This window comes from Pinus tabuliformis, chromosome 1_2 (assembly GCF_031772625.1).
Source record: "Pinus tabuliformis cultivar Carrire ecotype Pingquan chromosome 1_2, CPIR1, whole genome shotgun sequence".
Lineage (NCBI taxonomy): Eukaryota > Viridiplantae > Streptophyta > Pinopsida > Pinales > Pinaceae > Pinus > Pinus tabuliformis.
The window spans coordinates 1,206,470,507-1,206,487,899 of NC_142298.1; positions in this window are offsets into that span (position 1 = coordinate 1,206,470,507).

A 17,393-nucleotide genomic window follows, 5' to 3' on the forward strand; every position below is an offset into this window, starting at 1 on the left:
GTCAACTACAAGATTGTCGTCAGGACAAAATCCAAGTTTCAATGAAATCTTATCGATTTCCTTTCAGAATAGCAAATCGATTGTTTAGTGATATAGTTTGATTGAAATAAAGATATTTAGGCTTGAAATTCTCATACTATTATGCCGAAGACTTACTCTAAAAATGGTGGCCGTAATGTGTTTAAGTGCACGCCGGATGATGTAATTTTTTAGAACAGTTTGTTAAGTTTCATTTTTCAAGTAATAGACTTGGTTTTATGTTTGTATACATTGCGTTGATTGGAGATTGTTGACTAATTCGTGGAGGGTCCCTATGACCAGTAACAGGTCTTTAGCCGATTGCAATTAGATTTCTTTCATTCCTTGAATGCTCTATTTTATGTGAAGAAATGCAGTATGGTGAGTTCGCCAGTGAATCGTTATATGCATAAGCAATTTCCTTTGCTTTATACCTAGTTTAACTCTGCTATTTGATTTGATTTTTATCTGGTACAGTGTGGCTATTTCATTTGCTTTTTATCTAGTGTAGTCCAATTGTTTTTACTTCATAGCGTAGCTGCTGTTCAGAATGTCTTGTTTGGATGAAATTGAATAAGTAAAAGAGTGAGAGTCTTCTCCTTAGCAATTGAATTCAGTCAGTATTCCTTTACAGTTTGATAGAATAGATTTCTCTTTTACTTAGTAAATTAGATTTGGCTGCAGCATAAAAATTCAAGACAAAAATCCAAAATAGTCTAACACAGGCAAAGTCTACAATCACTCTCATATCATCCATAAACTGATTCAATAGAGAATAACTCCTAGGAAATTAGCTGATAACTTTAGGGATTAAGACACTAATATAATTAACGACACCATCTCCATACTAATATTAAGTTTAGATCCTACCAAGAGCATAATGACATAAGAAATAAATTCTAGCACATATAGTGCACCTGTACTTCATCAGTATACCTGCCCTGGTTGATAATTTATGATTGACAATTTAAAAACATTAAATTGGCCAAACAGTTGTTATTGGTAGACTTCCTTGTTGCCAAAATTTTGGTTTCAACTTTTCTTTCTACCTTGAATGCATTCTCCAATGAATCAAGTTCCCAAAGGTAAACCTCATGTTGGATGTTATCCTTCAAAATCCCTATGAAGACATCAATCCTATTGTCCTATGGAATCTCAGTTGCCCTGATATTCAATTTTTGGAAGTCCTCAATATGATCAGCCATTGAACCCTTTTGTTTGATATTTATCAACTAGCTAAAGAAGGTGTTGCTCCTTGTATCCTCATAATGTTCTATCATTTCCTCCATAAAAATTGACCAAGTGACAAGTGGTTTACGAGAACAAATCCATCTATATGATACAAACTTATTGGGTTCTTAATATAAATATGTAATGCGTACCTTTTGCGTGTGTTGCACATCATGTAGATCAAAATATTGATCCATTTGCAGTATCCATGTTATTGGATCCTTGCCATCAAACTTCCTCATATTGATATTTGGAATGTGGCTAGTCTTCAATCCAAATTTAGAGTCTCTAAAATCATGATTCACAATTCTTTTGTTCTCATCATGAGTTTCATGTACTACCTTTTCAACACCAGGAAGCATTTCTCGTAGCAACTTTGTCAAACCTTCTTTTAAACCTTCCAATTTTGCTTTTAAACCATTCTTCAAACCTTGCATGTCCCTTTTTATTTTTAATTTTCAACCATCCATGTCCCCTTTTAAACCATCCATCTTAACATTCATCATCACTTCCAATTCATTTTTAGTTATTCTTTGTGAGAGCGAAACTTGTTGCACTTGGTCTCATAATTTTGATATATCACGTTGCATTTATTCCTCTTCTGCATGTGTCATAGTAGATATTTATGGTTGCTTACTGGTAGTACCCATTTATTTGTTTCAAGGCATATTCGAACCAAATAATGATATCTATTCTTTACTATGCCCTTTGAATCACTTATGACCAATTTTTCGAACAAAAGTTATGCAAATTTAAAAAATGCACACCTTTTTTCTTGCTTTTTGGAGCTTGATCTTGAAAGTGTTTTATCTCTATAAATTCCACGAGGGATTCACTGAATGAACCTCTGACACATCACATGTGTTCATGGCATACTAAATTATACCCCTAATTTGACTATATATTGGAAAATACATCTAAAAATCACATTATTTAACCCCCTACCAATTCAAACCCAATACACCTTCCTAGTTTAAAAAGCCCCTAGTTTCACTAGATATTATAGGTATCCATTTTTTCATTAACATTTTTTATACCCCTTTATATTTTTCATTAACTTTGAGCTTCACTTTTTATAGTCACCAATATAAAAACCCTTTATCTCCTATATATGCCCCAAAATATTATGTCATTTTTTCCTCAATATATATCCCCCATTATAAATGAATGTTTTATGGTATTTCTCCCCTAGTGAAGCCCCTATGCTAAATTCAGCTCTCCAAGGTCAGAAGTTTCATCCTATGGCAGCCCTCTAAGTCTTCTTTCTAATGCCAAAAGTCATACCAAGACTAGATTCTTCAAGATAAAGTTATGCCAAATCTCCTATGATGACCTGATTGTGGATTGGTTTAATAGAGCGAACTTGTACGGAATGGCACGTATCACTGTTTCAGCATTTGGCCCTGAAATTCATACAGGAGCAACTACAATCCGTGAAATTTCAACCAATTCTTATGAAATTTAAATTAGATGCTTGAAGATAAAGTTATGATGATTTTCCCTAGGTCACATGTTTGAGATTGCATTCTGGAGCATTCATAAACCCTAACTTCTTCATACCATATCTCAGAAAATATATCGAACCAAGATGTGAAATTTTTACACCAAGTTCACCAATATTTCAGCTCCTCGTGGTAAACATTCAATATATGAAGCTGCATAGAAAACAATTTATAGCAAAAATTCTAATATGACATCTTTAAAGTAGAAAAAACCTATCATCCAAAGCTATGATACCAAATGTTATGCAACCAAATCACAAAATAGAAGAAAAGATATATCAACGACTTGAAAATTAGCTTCTTCAAGGGGGAAACCTACTTTACATAACATAAATAAACAATTCTTGGATGATATAAGTGACAAGGCCTCCTTGATATATATAGGAGTCTAAGGGGTCACAATATAATCAGAACCTACAAAACAATAATAATGTAAGGGCACAACAATAAAAATAGTGGGCTTCTATGGGGCACAAAAATAAAAATATAAGGGCTAAATGGGCACGACAATAAAAATAGCGGGCTACACTAGTATGATAGAGACCTAAAAAAAGACAATAAGCAACAAAGAAGAAGAAAGAAGAAGAAGTCATGAAGAAACGGGATAAAGAAGATAACAAAAGTAATGAAGAAGAAAGGAAAAGAATAATATAAGAAGAAGCTAATAAGAGAGAAGAAGAGTTGGCCAAGTAGTTAGAGGAGGAGCTCATTTGCAAAGAACTAGCTGAAGAAGAAGAACAAGAGACCAAGTCAAAAAACTTGCAGATATAGGAAATTATACCCTCTATGGATGTCCAGGCTCCCACGACTATTACTAGGGGACACCTTCTAGTTGACGAAATATGTGGTACCTTTGAAGAACAAAAGTGAGTATTGCATCTCTCATACTTTATATTCGATCAATTAAAGAACAAGATATAGCAAGAGAGGTGAAGGAACTTATCAAGATATCTGAAGAAGCCCACATTAATTATGATTAAGAGGGTCATAGTGGTCAACATTGTGGCCAATCCTATTTCTGTAGCTTCTGAAGGATATGGTTTCTATGTTGCAACTACACATAATGTAGAATGTTTGGTATATTAAATGAGGTAGTTAAAACATAATTTAGCAAGGGCCCAATAGGAAAATGACAAGTTGTGTGCAAAAACCCACACTCTTTCAACTCAAGTTCGCAAAAAGAATATTTCAAGGCAGCAATCTTGGAGGAAATAAAGGTAGTGGAAGAAGTCATCAAGCCAGTTTACAAAGGAATGATCACCCTTCATAAGACAATATCTCCATTATCATAATTGTAAGGTGATATGAAAGGAAGAGGAGCATCAATAAAGAATGATTTCTCAGTTATAGATACCTCTTTGAATGGAGCAAAGAATTTCTAAATGCACCAACAGAGCTTCTAAGGAAAGATAAAATGAGCATTATTAGGGACAAGGCAAGGATCAGAATTGTAGTACAATCGCATGAAAAAAGGCTAAATATATTATTATAGCGGTAAATTCATATCGAGCATGGTATAGCAAATTTGAGGTTCTCATTTAGGAATAAAAAATACCATACATTTGTGCAATCGGATTAAAAACACCTAAAGGGGAAATTCAGTAGGAGGTCCAAGAGAGATTAGATGCGATGAAGCAAGCAGCTACTTAAGACAACTTGGAACCTACAAAGAAAGAAATTACACAGCATATTGCAAGACGAACAAAATTACACACTAAGCTTTCTCAGCTTTCATATCGAATACAACTAGACATGAGGATTCTAATGTTGGATGTTATAGAGTTCTATATGAGATTTGAAAGTGAATTGTCAAAGAAGGTCCAATCCATCACTTCGAAATACAAGGTTGGTACAAAAACTTGACATAAGAGCTACATGCTCAGGCCCTTGATATGGTTATCATGGGTTTGGTTCAATGAAGGAACCTTGTCTTTTGAAATTCCTTGTAATTTGTAAATAATGTTATTTTTTGAAATTAAAGTTATAATAAAATTTAGAAATAAAGGTCATTTAGGAATGAAAAGTTATAAAGAAAGTGAAGAGTCATGAGGGAAGTTAAAAGGTCATGGGAGGTGAAAGGTCACCTCATTTTGTATAAATATACCCTCATGGCTAGTTAGAAAGGACTTTTAGTTTTGGACTTCATTTTGAGCACCTTGTTTAGGAAAGCTTGTACATCCTTTTGAGAAATCAAGTTATAACTTAGCACTTCCACTATTGGATTTCATGGGTGCTTCTTGTAATGGTGCATTGGACATTTCAACATAATATTGAGAAGCTCATTGAGCCAAGGCAACAATTTCATGCATGTATTGTTGAGCATTGTGGGACTTATCTCGTGGTGATTCGATGATATGTGTTTGTATTTCCATGTGTTAAAGTTAATGAACTCTTTCATTAGTTTATAACACATATCTTATTTGAAGTTGTATGTTGTTTATGCTTTATCATTGTTGTTGGTTGAGAACTAATTCATCATCAAATAATGAATCCTTTCTTTTATTCATGTATCTTAATTGAAGTATGCTTACATCCTACCTTTAAATATTCATGTTATTGTAGAAATTTTGAATAATTTAACACATATTCAACATAGATTATCCTGATCATGTACTATTGCGGAATACATACACAATACATAAGCTCCTCTACGTTGATCATCAATGCATCAATAACAATAAAACATCAAGAGCATTCACACATTAACACAGTATGTAACTCGGGGAAAGCATCTCGCTAAAAACCCCACACTATCTGTATATTAATGATTGAGAACATGTAACATTACAAAGTACAATGCTTATCACAAGCAATCCAGTACCAGCTCCACCTGTTACACACAATACAGCTCAGATCTGATCTCCAAATCTATCCCACTGCTTGCCTGCCTCTCCAGCTCAATACCTGCTCAAGAACTGATGAGAATGGTTTACCAAACTCGTATTTCACCTGCAAAGAATCACTCACACTGTGTTGGACGTGAGCACAGGCTACAATTCTTGATATTGGCCAATTCATTGGCATACTCAATCCCTCTGATTGTGCAAATCATCATGCACAACTATAGTCACAACTGATAGCAATCTGATCCTCTAACACCTGTCCCTGCTGAACTGAACATGCACTGACATGCAACTGAGTTAACTGATGTATTCTATAGTTGCATTATGAGTTAATAACTTGTGAATGAATTTAAAACTAGTTCACCCAACTCATCTCTAGTCTATTTTCCAGTTAGATTAAATACAACCAGTTTAACAAAGCTAAACTGAACACAACTCCATCAACTGCACCTCCAGTCCACTAAACTCAACTCACTTGAGTTCTAACTGAAGTCCTGCATGCAAATATTAGTCATCCCATAGGTAACCATGTATTTCCTTCTAGGATCTGCATGTACCACATCCGTAGCTCATCCTGAAGTGCTCCAAGAGAATAAGATCAAGTTTATAGTCCAAATATTATTATGAGACAATAATATTTGACTTTTCTATTTTTGACAGCCAGTCTAAAAATAGACGTTGATCACTCATACTATGATCACTCATACTGTGGTCACCCATACTGTGATCACTCATACTGTGATCACCCATACTATGATCACCCATACTGTGATCATCCCTGCTGGGATCAAAAATAGAACTTGCGCCATAATTTGTCTGTGGGCCCACTTAGTGAAGGTGACTCTTTTCACTAAGCTCCATCATCTTGTTGCAATCTCAACACTCCCTCTCGACAAGATATGGATTATCAGAAACCCCTATCCTGCCTCGGTGGTACTCGAATTTGCTCCTGGTGAGAGCCTTCGTCAGAATATCAGCATCCTGATCCTCCGTTGGAATGTATGAAAGCAACATGATCCTCCGCTGCACACAATCTCTGATATGATGGTACCTGATGTCAATATGCTTAGATCTATCATGAAATACAGGATTAGCCGAGAGTTTAATGCAACTCTGGTTATCACAGTAAATCACAGTAGGATCCAAATGAGAACCGAACAAACCAACCAGGATCTTCCTCATCCATATAGCCTCGCATGCAGCCAAACTTGCTGCCATATACTCGGCCTCCGTTGAACTGAGTGCCACGGATCTCTGCTTCCTGCTGTACCAAGAAACTGTTGTCGATCCAATACTGAAGACCCCTCCTGATGTGCTCTTTCTATCCGTTGGGCTCCCTGCCCAATTTTCATCCGTGAAGCCACATAGCTTCACCTCATCCTCCTGTCTGTACCATAAACCATATCCCGATGTGCCTCTCAAGTAGCACAATACATGCTTTCCCGCCTTCCAGAAGAGCTTGGTAGGCTTAACCATAGCTTGTGAAAGTTGGTTAACTCCATAGCATATATCAGGTCGTGTATTGACCAAATACATCAGCGACCCCACCAACTGTCGATAAACAGTGGCATCCACTTCTTCTCCCGAAGTGGCATCCTCCTTCCTCCAACCTCCAGGAAGAGGAGTATCAACAGGCTTGCAGCCATGCATGTTGAACTTCTCCAGTATCTCCCGAGCATACTTGCCCTGAGAAACAAATAGTCCACCACTATGCTGCCATATTTCCAATCCTAGGAAATAGTGAAGGAGGCCCAAATCCTTCATCTCAAACTCTTTAGCAAGATCCTTCTTGCATGACAGTATCAACAACTCATCACCCGTTAGAATCAAATCATCAACATACAGTACAATGATAAGCAACTTACCCTCCACCACAATCTGGTATAGGTTAGGATCCGCCTCGCTCTTGGAGAATCCAAGTCTTGTGAAATAGCTGTCTATCCGTGTGTACCAAGCACGTGGTGCTTTCTTCAACCCATACAGCACTCTCTTGAGCCTGCACACATGCGACTCACTGCTGAAGACCTCAAAGCCTTCGGGTTGCTCAATGTACACCTCCTCCTCAATGACTTCGTTGAGGAACGCAGTCTTCACATCCATCTGATAAATGTGCCATCCCATCTGCGCTGAGAGAGCAAGAATCGTCCGTATGGAAGAATACCTTGCGACAGGTGCAAAGGTCTCCTCATAATCGATCCCCTCTATCTGTGAAAAGCCTCGGGCAACAAATCTTGCCTTGTACTTCTCCACACTCCCGTCAGCTGCCTGCTTAACTTTGTAGATCCATCTCGAACCCACTACTGATTTCCCTTCCGGTCTAGGAACAATCTCCCATGCACTGTCTCTGACAATAGAATCATACTCTTCCACCATGGCATCTACCCATGCGGGATCCTCCATAGCTTCCTCGAAAGAGGATGGCTCAGTCACAACACACTTGCTCATAAGAGCCATGTATCCAGTGTACCGATCAGGTGGCTGTCTCTGCCTGCGTTGGGCTGTAGGTGGTCCTACAACTTTCTCTGCATCTTGAGCCAGTCGCTCAGCTTCTGTCAAGCACTTTCGCCCTCTGATGGTTGGTGCTGCATGAGTGGTCTCTTCCACTCCATGAACCTCGTCCTGTGGCTGATCCACGTCCTAAAGCTCATCCTTAGGAACTAATAGCTCCTCATCTACATGCAAGTGTAGCTCCCTCTCAAGCGAACATCTCATGGCTTTCTCCTCCTGAAATTTTATATCCCGTCGCACGACAGTTTTACCACTGTCTAGCAAATACACACGATAGTTGTGCGGCGTATCAGTGTACCCCACAAATATCCCAACCTCTGCGGTCGGCTCCAACGTCTTCCTGGCATCCTTCGTCACATGCATGTAAACGTTAGCACCAAAAATCCTCAAATGAGAAAGATCAGGCTTCTTACCAGAATAAGCCTCCTCAGGTGTACTCATGCCAAGTATCCTATGAGGACAACAGTTCTGCACATAAAGTGCTGTATTGCATGCTTCCGCCCACAAGGGAAGGGGTAGGCCCTGATCATGCAACATTGCCTGTGCAACACCCACAATAGTTATGTTCTTCCGCTCAGCTACCCCGTTCTGCTGTGGGTTATGGGGAGCTATGAGCTCTCTTCGAATCCCTTCTGCCTTGCAGAAATCCTTGAACTCGTCCGAGATGTATTCACCACCATTATCGCTCCTAAGAGCCTTCACCTTCTTCCCCGACTCCTTCTCGACCAGTGCTTTGAATTCACAGAACTTTGAATATGTCTCGCTCTTCTTCTGCATGAAGAAGATCCAGCACTTACAAGAGAAATCATCAACAAAAATCACATAATACCTGTGTTTTGCTGTCGAAGCAACTGAGAAAGGTCCACACACGTCTGTGTGAATTCTCTCAAGGATTGTCGTGGCGCGACTATCCTTCTCGTGAAAGGTGGCTTTAACAAACTTCCCCAAAGTACACCCCTTGCATTGATTTGACTGCGCAAGTGTGCCTTTAGGAAGCCCTGTAGTGATCTGCTCCAGTATCTTCAAGGCTCCATGGTGAAGGTGACCCAATCCCCTGTGCCACAACTCGCCATCATCCCGGCTCACCAATCCTTCTGCCTTGCCCGCCATTGCTGCGCATCCATCTACATGCAACTGATAAAGGTTCCTCACTCGAACCCCTATCTTCCGGGTCTCACCAGTTGTCTTGCTGCCCAGGAAAGCCTTTCCCTCGCTGAAAACAGCATCATACCCCTTGTCTTCTAACATCGCCACTGAGATAAGATTCTTCTTCAATCCTGGAACATGCATGACTTCCTTCAATACGAAGGGTTTACCAGACTCCCTCTCAAAGGAAATGGTACTGATACCGGTCGCACTGTATCTACCATCATTGCCCATATCGATGTGCACTCCAAGATCTTTGTACTCCAGATCAGAGAACAAATCTCTATCTCCCGTCATGTGAAAAGACGCACCACTGTCCAAGAACCACACTAATCCCATCACACTTGAAACCAAGCATGCGATCAATGAAAAATCAAGCTCAAACTGTGAGGCTAGAGCCTCTCCTGCTGAAGATCCAGCAGCCTACTTGTTCTTCTTCTTCTGCGGACAATTAGTGGCATAGTGTCCGTGCTAGTGACAGTGAAAACACTTCACCTTGGACATATCCTACTTCTTGCCTTTCACACCAGACTGAGAAGATTTCTTGCTCTTCCCTTTCTTTGCTTTGGCAGCCAAAGCACAATTCTCTTCATCAGCTCCCTTTGACGAAGATCTGTCCCTGGTACTCCGCCTGATCTCCTCCTGCACAAGATCTGACCATAGTCTTTCCCATCCTGGCAATTTCTCCCGACCATTGACTGAGTCCTGATAGGAATGCCAACTCTTCGGAAGACCAAGGAGAGCCAAGCTCACCAAGTCCTCATCATCGACAGTAACCCCCACACTTCCCAGCTCATCTCGACACTGAGTGAACTTCGTGAGATACTTGGGAATACTGTCACCCTTCTCGCATTTGATGTTTCTGAGTTTATCTTTGAGCGCCAGCTTCCTCTGATCGCTCTTGCTTTGGAATAATTCTGTTAATGATTTCCACATCAAATATGGAGTAGCCTTTCCATGGAGGCTGGACACAATGTGATCCTTCACGCCCTCCAACAGAATCCTTCGACATTTTGCAATCTTCTTTTGCCAAACTTCCACCTCAGCAGCATCAGTAGGCTTTGGGATATCTGTATCTATGAACTCCTTCAGCCCGTTATCATCTAATATTGCCTCCATCCTGTCCTTCCATGCAATATAGTTTGAGCTGCCCTCAAGAGCATACTCCAATCGCAATTCGTTGAAAGACATTGCTGCGTTGTCACCAAGAAAACACTGCTGCAAATTCGAATTCCACTAGCAACCAACTCAACCGCCTCGGATCTAAGATTCGTGAGAACACAATATTTCTCGTACAGAGATTGACTGTATGGGCATTCACCGGATATCTCACCTTCCAAAGGAAGGATGAATCCAGAGGCTACCTGGCCCGATTACAGACTCTGCCTGAAGAAATAGAATGTAAACACTTCCTGAATAGTAGATCTGATGATCAACAGCTCTGATACCATGTAGAAATTTTGAATAATTTAACACATATTCAACAGAGATTATCCTGATCATGTACTATTGCGGAATACATACACAATACATAAGCTCCTCTACGTTGATCATCAATATAGTAGCATCAATAACAATAAAACATCAAGAGCATTCACACATTAACACAGTATGTAACCCGGGGAAAGCATCTCGCTAAAAACCCCACACTATCTGTATATTAATGATTGAGAACATGTAACATTACAAAGTACAATGCTTATCACAAGCAATCCAGTACCAGCTCCACCTGTTACACACAATACAACTCAGATCTGATCTCCAAATCTATTCCACTGCTTGCCTGCCTCTCCAGCTCAATACCTGCTCAAGAACTGATGAGAATGGTTTACCAAACTCGTATTTCACCTGCAAAGAATCACTCACACTGTGTTGGACGTGAGCACAGGCTACAATTCTTGATATTGGCCAATTCATTGGCATACTCAATCCCTCTGATTTTGCAAATCATCATGCACAACTATAGTCACAACTGATAGCAATCTGATCCTCTGACACCTGTCCCTACTAAACTGAACATGCACTGACATGCAACTGAGTTAACTGATGTATTCTATAGTTGCATTATGAGTTAATAACTTGTGAATTAATTAATAACTAATTCACCCAACTCATCTCTAGTCTATTTTCTAGTTAGATTAAATATAACCAGTTTAACAAAGCTAAACTGAACACAACTCCATCAACCGCACCTCCAGTCCACTAAACTCAACTCACTTGAGTTCTAACTGAAGTCCTGCATGCAAATATTAGTCATCCCTTAGGTAACCACGTATTTCCTTCTGGGATATGCATGTACCACATCCGTAGCTCATCTTGAAGTGCTCCAAGAGAATAAGATCAAGTTTATAGTCCAAATATTATTATGAGACAATAATATTTGACTTTTCTATTTTTGACAGCCAGTCTAAAAATAGACTTTGATCACTCATACTGTGATCACTCATACTGTGGTCACCCATACTGTGATCACCCATACTGTGATCACCCATACTGTGATCATCCCTGCTGGGATCAAAAATAGAACTTGCGCCATAATTTGCCTGTGGGCCCACTTAGTGAAGGCGACTCTTTTCACTAAGCTCCATCATCTTGTTGCAATCTCAACAATTATTTCCTTTGGTTGCATTGATGTCTTTTGTATATTACTTGCATAGTATTTCATAGAGCATTGATGTCTTTTGTATATTACTTGCATAGTATTTCATAGAGCTAATTATATCTTGTGTCTATTAGAAGTTATATTGATTTTCTCATGCATTGTTCATTCCATCCAAAACAAACTTCAAAACAACATGGTGGAAACTGGGCCCACACACTAGATGAGACTCTTATCTCAAGCGGTGTAAGATCTAATCAAGACTTTGCATCTAAAGATCCCCTTACCATTGGCAAAACATTTTGGCCCATCAACACGTTGTTAGGATATTAAGTTGTTTATCCAATTTTATTCTTGTCATATCTCATTCCACAAAATAAAATATCAAAAATAAATAAGTCTAAACATAAGTCTCATGTACATTTGTTCAAAAAAACATTAAATATATATTTTTGTGCCAAGAGGTTCTCTACATTCGAATATAGGGGAGATGTGTAGGTGTAATGTAACAAAGTTTGTCAACATTTTTAAATGTCAAGGAAAAAAAATTAATAATTAAATGTCGACTTCATATATTTTAATTAATATTCAAATTAAAACATATATAAATATAAAATGTAGATGACATCAAATAATTTCACCTAACAATGATGTACCTCGATCATCTTATTTTATAAAATAAAAATTAATAAATTGGATAAATATAAAGGAAAAAACCATGGGAAAAAAAATAATAGATTAAATAAATACAAACTACAAAACCATCAGCTATAACCAAACCATGGGCGGTCACACTTTTTCAAAAGATACTTTAACACAATCAAATCCAACGACTAAAAATGAATGGCTTAGTAAATTATAAACTCAAGTGATATTAATATGTAGTCTTTAAGTGCGACTTTTTGGAAAGTTTTCCAATTTATTTTATGCTCTAATTTGTCTAGAATCCGGCAGGGATTCATTGAAATCACAAGTGAACTCTTCACAATCGAAGTGCCCCATGGGTTTTTGATGGTGCTAACTCCATATATGCACTCAAAAAACGGACAACACAAATCAAGATTTGGCCACAATTTTTTCGTCGGATTCTGACAAGAAATCCACAGAAATTCCAAAAAGTCGCACTTAAAGACTATTCCATATTAATATTTAGTGTTTAATTTAATAGAAATAATAAAAATAAAAATAAAAAATAAAAAATTCATAATTTCATAATATTTTTAAAATCAATTAAGATTAATAAAAAATAGCTAATATTAATGTAGGGCAGTTAAATTTGACCATCAAAATTTAACATAGAAATAAATTTATTACACACATTATGTGTGCTCCATTAAAAATAATTAATATAAAATATAACTATATATATTAATAATTTAATAAATGCAAATATATGTATATGAGATATCCATTAAACACTTTAACATTAATTATAGTAAATAATATATATATATATATATATATATATATATATATATATATATATATAAATGTTTATCTCAATTTATAAGTGAAATTCAAAAATTATAAATAAATAAATCAAGATTTGAATAAAAGTTATGACATTTTTTAATCAAGATTATGAATTAAGTTTAGGTAGTCTAATTAATAGATGAAATGGTTCTATTCGAAGCATTTTCTTTGGTCAATTTTATTAAAAAATTCAGTACAATTTTTAAAAATCATGTGTTTATGTTGTTTAATTTGCAAAGAAATCACAATATTGCTATAAATTCTAAATTCTGGTCAAAAAACCATTTTGTCTATTTGTTAGACTACATTGAATTAAGTTTAACATAATAATTAATTTTTATTAATTTACAAGTTTAAAATTCAACAATTAATAATTAATAATTAATAATTAATAATTAATAATTAAATAAATAATAAATAAATATTTATTATTTTTTCAAAATTTTCAACATAAATTACTATTAATATATTATAATTTATAATAATTTATAAAATTGATCTTAGGCAAACAAAACACTAATATTTAAATATATTTGTGACATAGAAAAAATTTATAAACTATATTATTTTAAAATCAAAGTAGATCTATTTAACTCTATCAAGTGTCCAAAATAACCAATCTTAATTTTTTTCTTTTTAATGAAAAGAAAATTGATTTTTCTCTGTTTTTGGTAGATTTAAATTTAAAATAAAGCTAAACTTCCAGTTTATTTTTTTTTATAAAAAGTGAATCTTATTTTCAATATATATTTGTTGAAAACATTTTTAAAAGAATAACTTTAATGAATTTAGCAAGATCTGCTCATTCAACTTGTCTTGATGATGAACCACACTGGTTGGTTCCAAACGCATCGACAAAAATATCTCTATGTGATTTTCGCCAAAAATTCTTCTCAAAAAAGAATAACTTTAGTTTTACTTGAGATGTATAACCTAATTCTGAGATGTATGACCTAATTCTGGATCGTGACCACTCATCCATTTATATGTACCATAAAAGGGACACCGGTATTATGAACTTTAGAGCACATCAAGAAAATATAATGCAATATAGCATAATATATATAGAGCGAGGGGATCATTGACTTTAAAGTACATAGAGAAAATATAGTACCTAATGCAACATAAAAGTATATATATATATATATATAAAAGAAAGATTCTGCGTATATATGTAGCCGGGGACTCGTGAATTTCTAGGAACCTCTAGTTGAGATGCGCAAAACAGTTTCCCTTGATATGGCCCATCAACGTGTCCATATATGGTCGGTTGCTGCGCAATTTCGTAAAAAGAAAAGGCAACCGAAAATTAAATAGTTTTTTGAGTGGGAATTCTCAAAGGTTCAAACGGCCTTGTTTTTCAACAACTCAAAGGTTCTAACGTTAGTTGATGGTCACAATGGCTTTAAGACGTTATAAAATAAACGGGATAGAGACACTCGTCTTGAAGATTCAAATTTAATTTGGAAACCCATTAAAGTCCATTTTCAATTGCGGGCCTTAATTTTGAAGTTGAAAAATAAAAGATGGTGCTATTTTCTTATTATCATTAAGTTAAATTAGATAAATTAAAGATGGCTTTTGCTATACAGTGTGATATGAAGTAATGGATTTTTTATATTTAGATTTTTTTTAATTCATATTATTTAATTAAATAAAATATAAGTAATTAAAAGATTAATTTTAAACTATATTTTTTATTTATAAATTTGTAATTATATTATTTTAATTTTATATTTTATTTAACGAAATTAAATTATTTTAGATTAATTTTAATTTGGAATTTATCAAGTTTTAGAGGGATTAAATCTTTTTAAATGTAATTTTTTTTCAAGTTTTATATTTTAAAAAAAAGTTTGTATTTATAAATTTGATGTCTCTAAATATTTGTTAAATCCAAAATTAAAATAAATTTTAATTAATTTCTATATAAAAAAAATATTTTTAAATAATAAATATAAATTATATTTATATAAATAAAATTACTTAGAAATGAAAATTGTGAAAATATATTTATAATGATAAAATTACTCAAACAAAAGTTATTTTAAAAAAAAAAAAAAATATTGTAAATTGAATTTTTTTAATAAATTTAAGTTTCGAAAAAATTATATATACATTTATTTTAATGTTAATATAATTAATGAAAAATTGATTTATTCATAAAACTCGTAGAATATTAAATTGTTAATCAAATTTTATTCATATCATATCTTATTCTACTAAATAAAATATCAAAAAATAAAAAAAATAAAAAATAAAAAATAAAAAATTCTAACCATAAGTCTCGTGTAGATTTGTTCAAAAATAAATTTCACAATGCAACCCTACTCAATGTAAGTTTCTCGAAACAATTTTCAAATAAATAACTTTAATGTACTTCTTTCCATCTAAATTTCTTGAAACAATTTTCAAAAAAATAACTTAAATGTATAAATTAAATCTTGATCCTGACCTTAAACTCATTCATATGTAGCATAAATGGGACACCGGTATTATAAAGTTTACAGCACATCAAGAAACTATAATGCGATATAATATATAGAGGGGGGGAGGGTCATTAACTTTAGAGTGCATAAAGATGATATAGTACATGATGCAATATAAAATTATATATATTTAGAAGAGATTCCGCTTAAGTGGGGACTTGTGAATTTTTTATAACCTCCAGTTGAGATGCGCACACAGTTTCCTTTGATATGGGCCCTCGGGGTTTTAAGCGAAAGACGAGTATTTGTGAATACTTGTCCTATCTTTGGTAGTTGATGTGCACTATTAGTCGGTTGCTCGCAATTTCGTAAAGTCGAAGCTCCTCTCAACCTTCTCAAATTTTTTCAACGGTTATGCTACGCTGACCCTTTCCGCAATGTGAAGGCAACTGAAAAATAATTAAAATAGTTTTTTGAGTGGAAAATTTTCAGCGTTTCAAAAGTTAGTTGAGCGTAGTCACAATGGCTCTAGGACGTTAAAAATGGACGGGATAGAGACACACCAGTCATGAAGACCCGGATTTAAATTTGGGTTTCAAATTAAATTCAATTTTTTATTGGTAAATTTTGATTTTGAAGTTAAATAATGGTAATATTTTTTTAAGAGTTTCATATCAGTTTAGATCTATTTTAATTTTTGATTTATGAAGTGTTTAGAGGGATCAAATCTCTTTTCATTCTAAAAGAGGTTTGTATATCAATAGATTTGATCTCTCTCCACGCTTGGTAAATCTAGAGTTAAGATGGGTTTAGGTTGGTTTAATTTCTTCCTTTAGATAGACTATGTTCCATATAAATACCATGAATCAATACTATGGGTTTTCAATACCGTAAATCAATACCATGGCCCATTTTTATTATTTATTTTAGTTTAGACAAATTAAAATATTTACATTACATTAATCTTTTTATTTAATTTTTTTTTTATAATTTGATTTATCAAAATATTACCCATTATGATGATGATGATGATGATGATGGTTAACGTCCACTGAGACCAAACAATGATCTATCGGACCTAAGAAAAAAAAACAAATTATTTATTTTGATTTAAGATTTTATTCCTATGCTCAAAAAGCTTGGAGAGAAGCCTCCCGAGCTCACTATAATTTTGACATTGTAAAAGGCTAGGAAGGTCAGTATTGTAACAAAGATTGTGAAATTGAGATCTAATGTGGTTGTATGCAGGGCACTCTAAGAGGAAGTGGTTTTCATCCTCGATGCTCCTATTCTCACAAATATGGCAGATCCTTTCCATCCATGGCGTTTTAGAAATTGCCCAACGACCTGTTTCACTATGGAGCTCATGAGAATTCGTTCTAATTTTTGCTATATTAATTTTCTTCTTTGAGCTAGTTAAAATAGAGAGATACTTTTGATCTTCAAGGGTGGGGTTGATGACCTTCTTATAATAACTTAATTTTCTTTTAGACGCTAAATCTTTCTCACACCACAAGTTTTTTTTGAACTTAGAAGTAACAATATCTTTAATGTTATTTATGTTTTGCAAAGCATCATTTTCATTGATCTCCCAATAGTTTAACCAGGCCCTTGTGTCTTTATGCCATCCTCGGTTGAGCCTTAG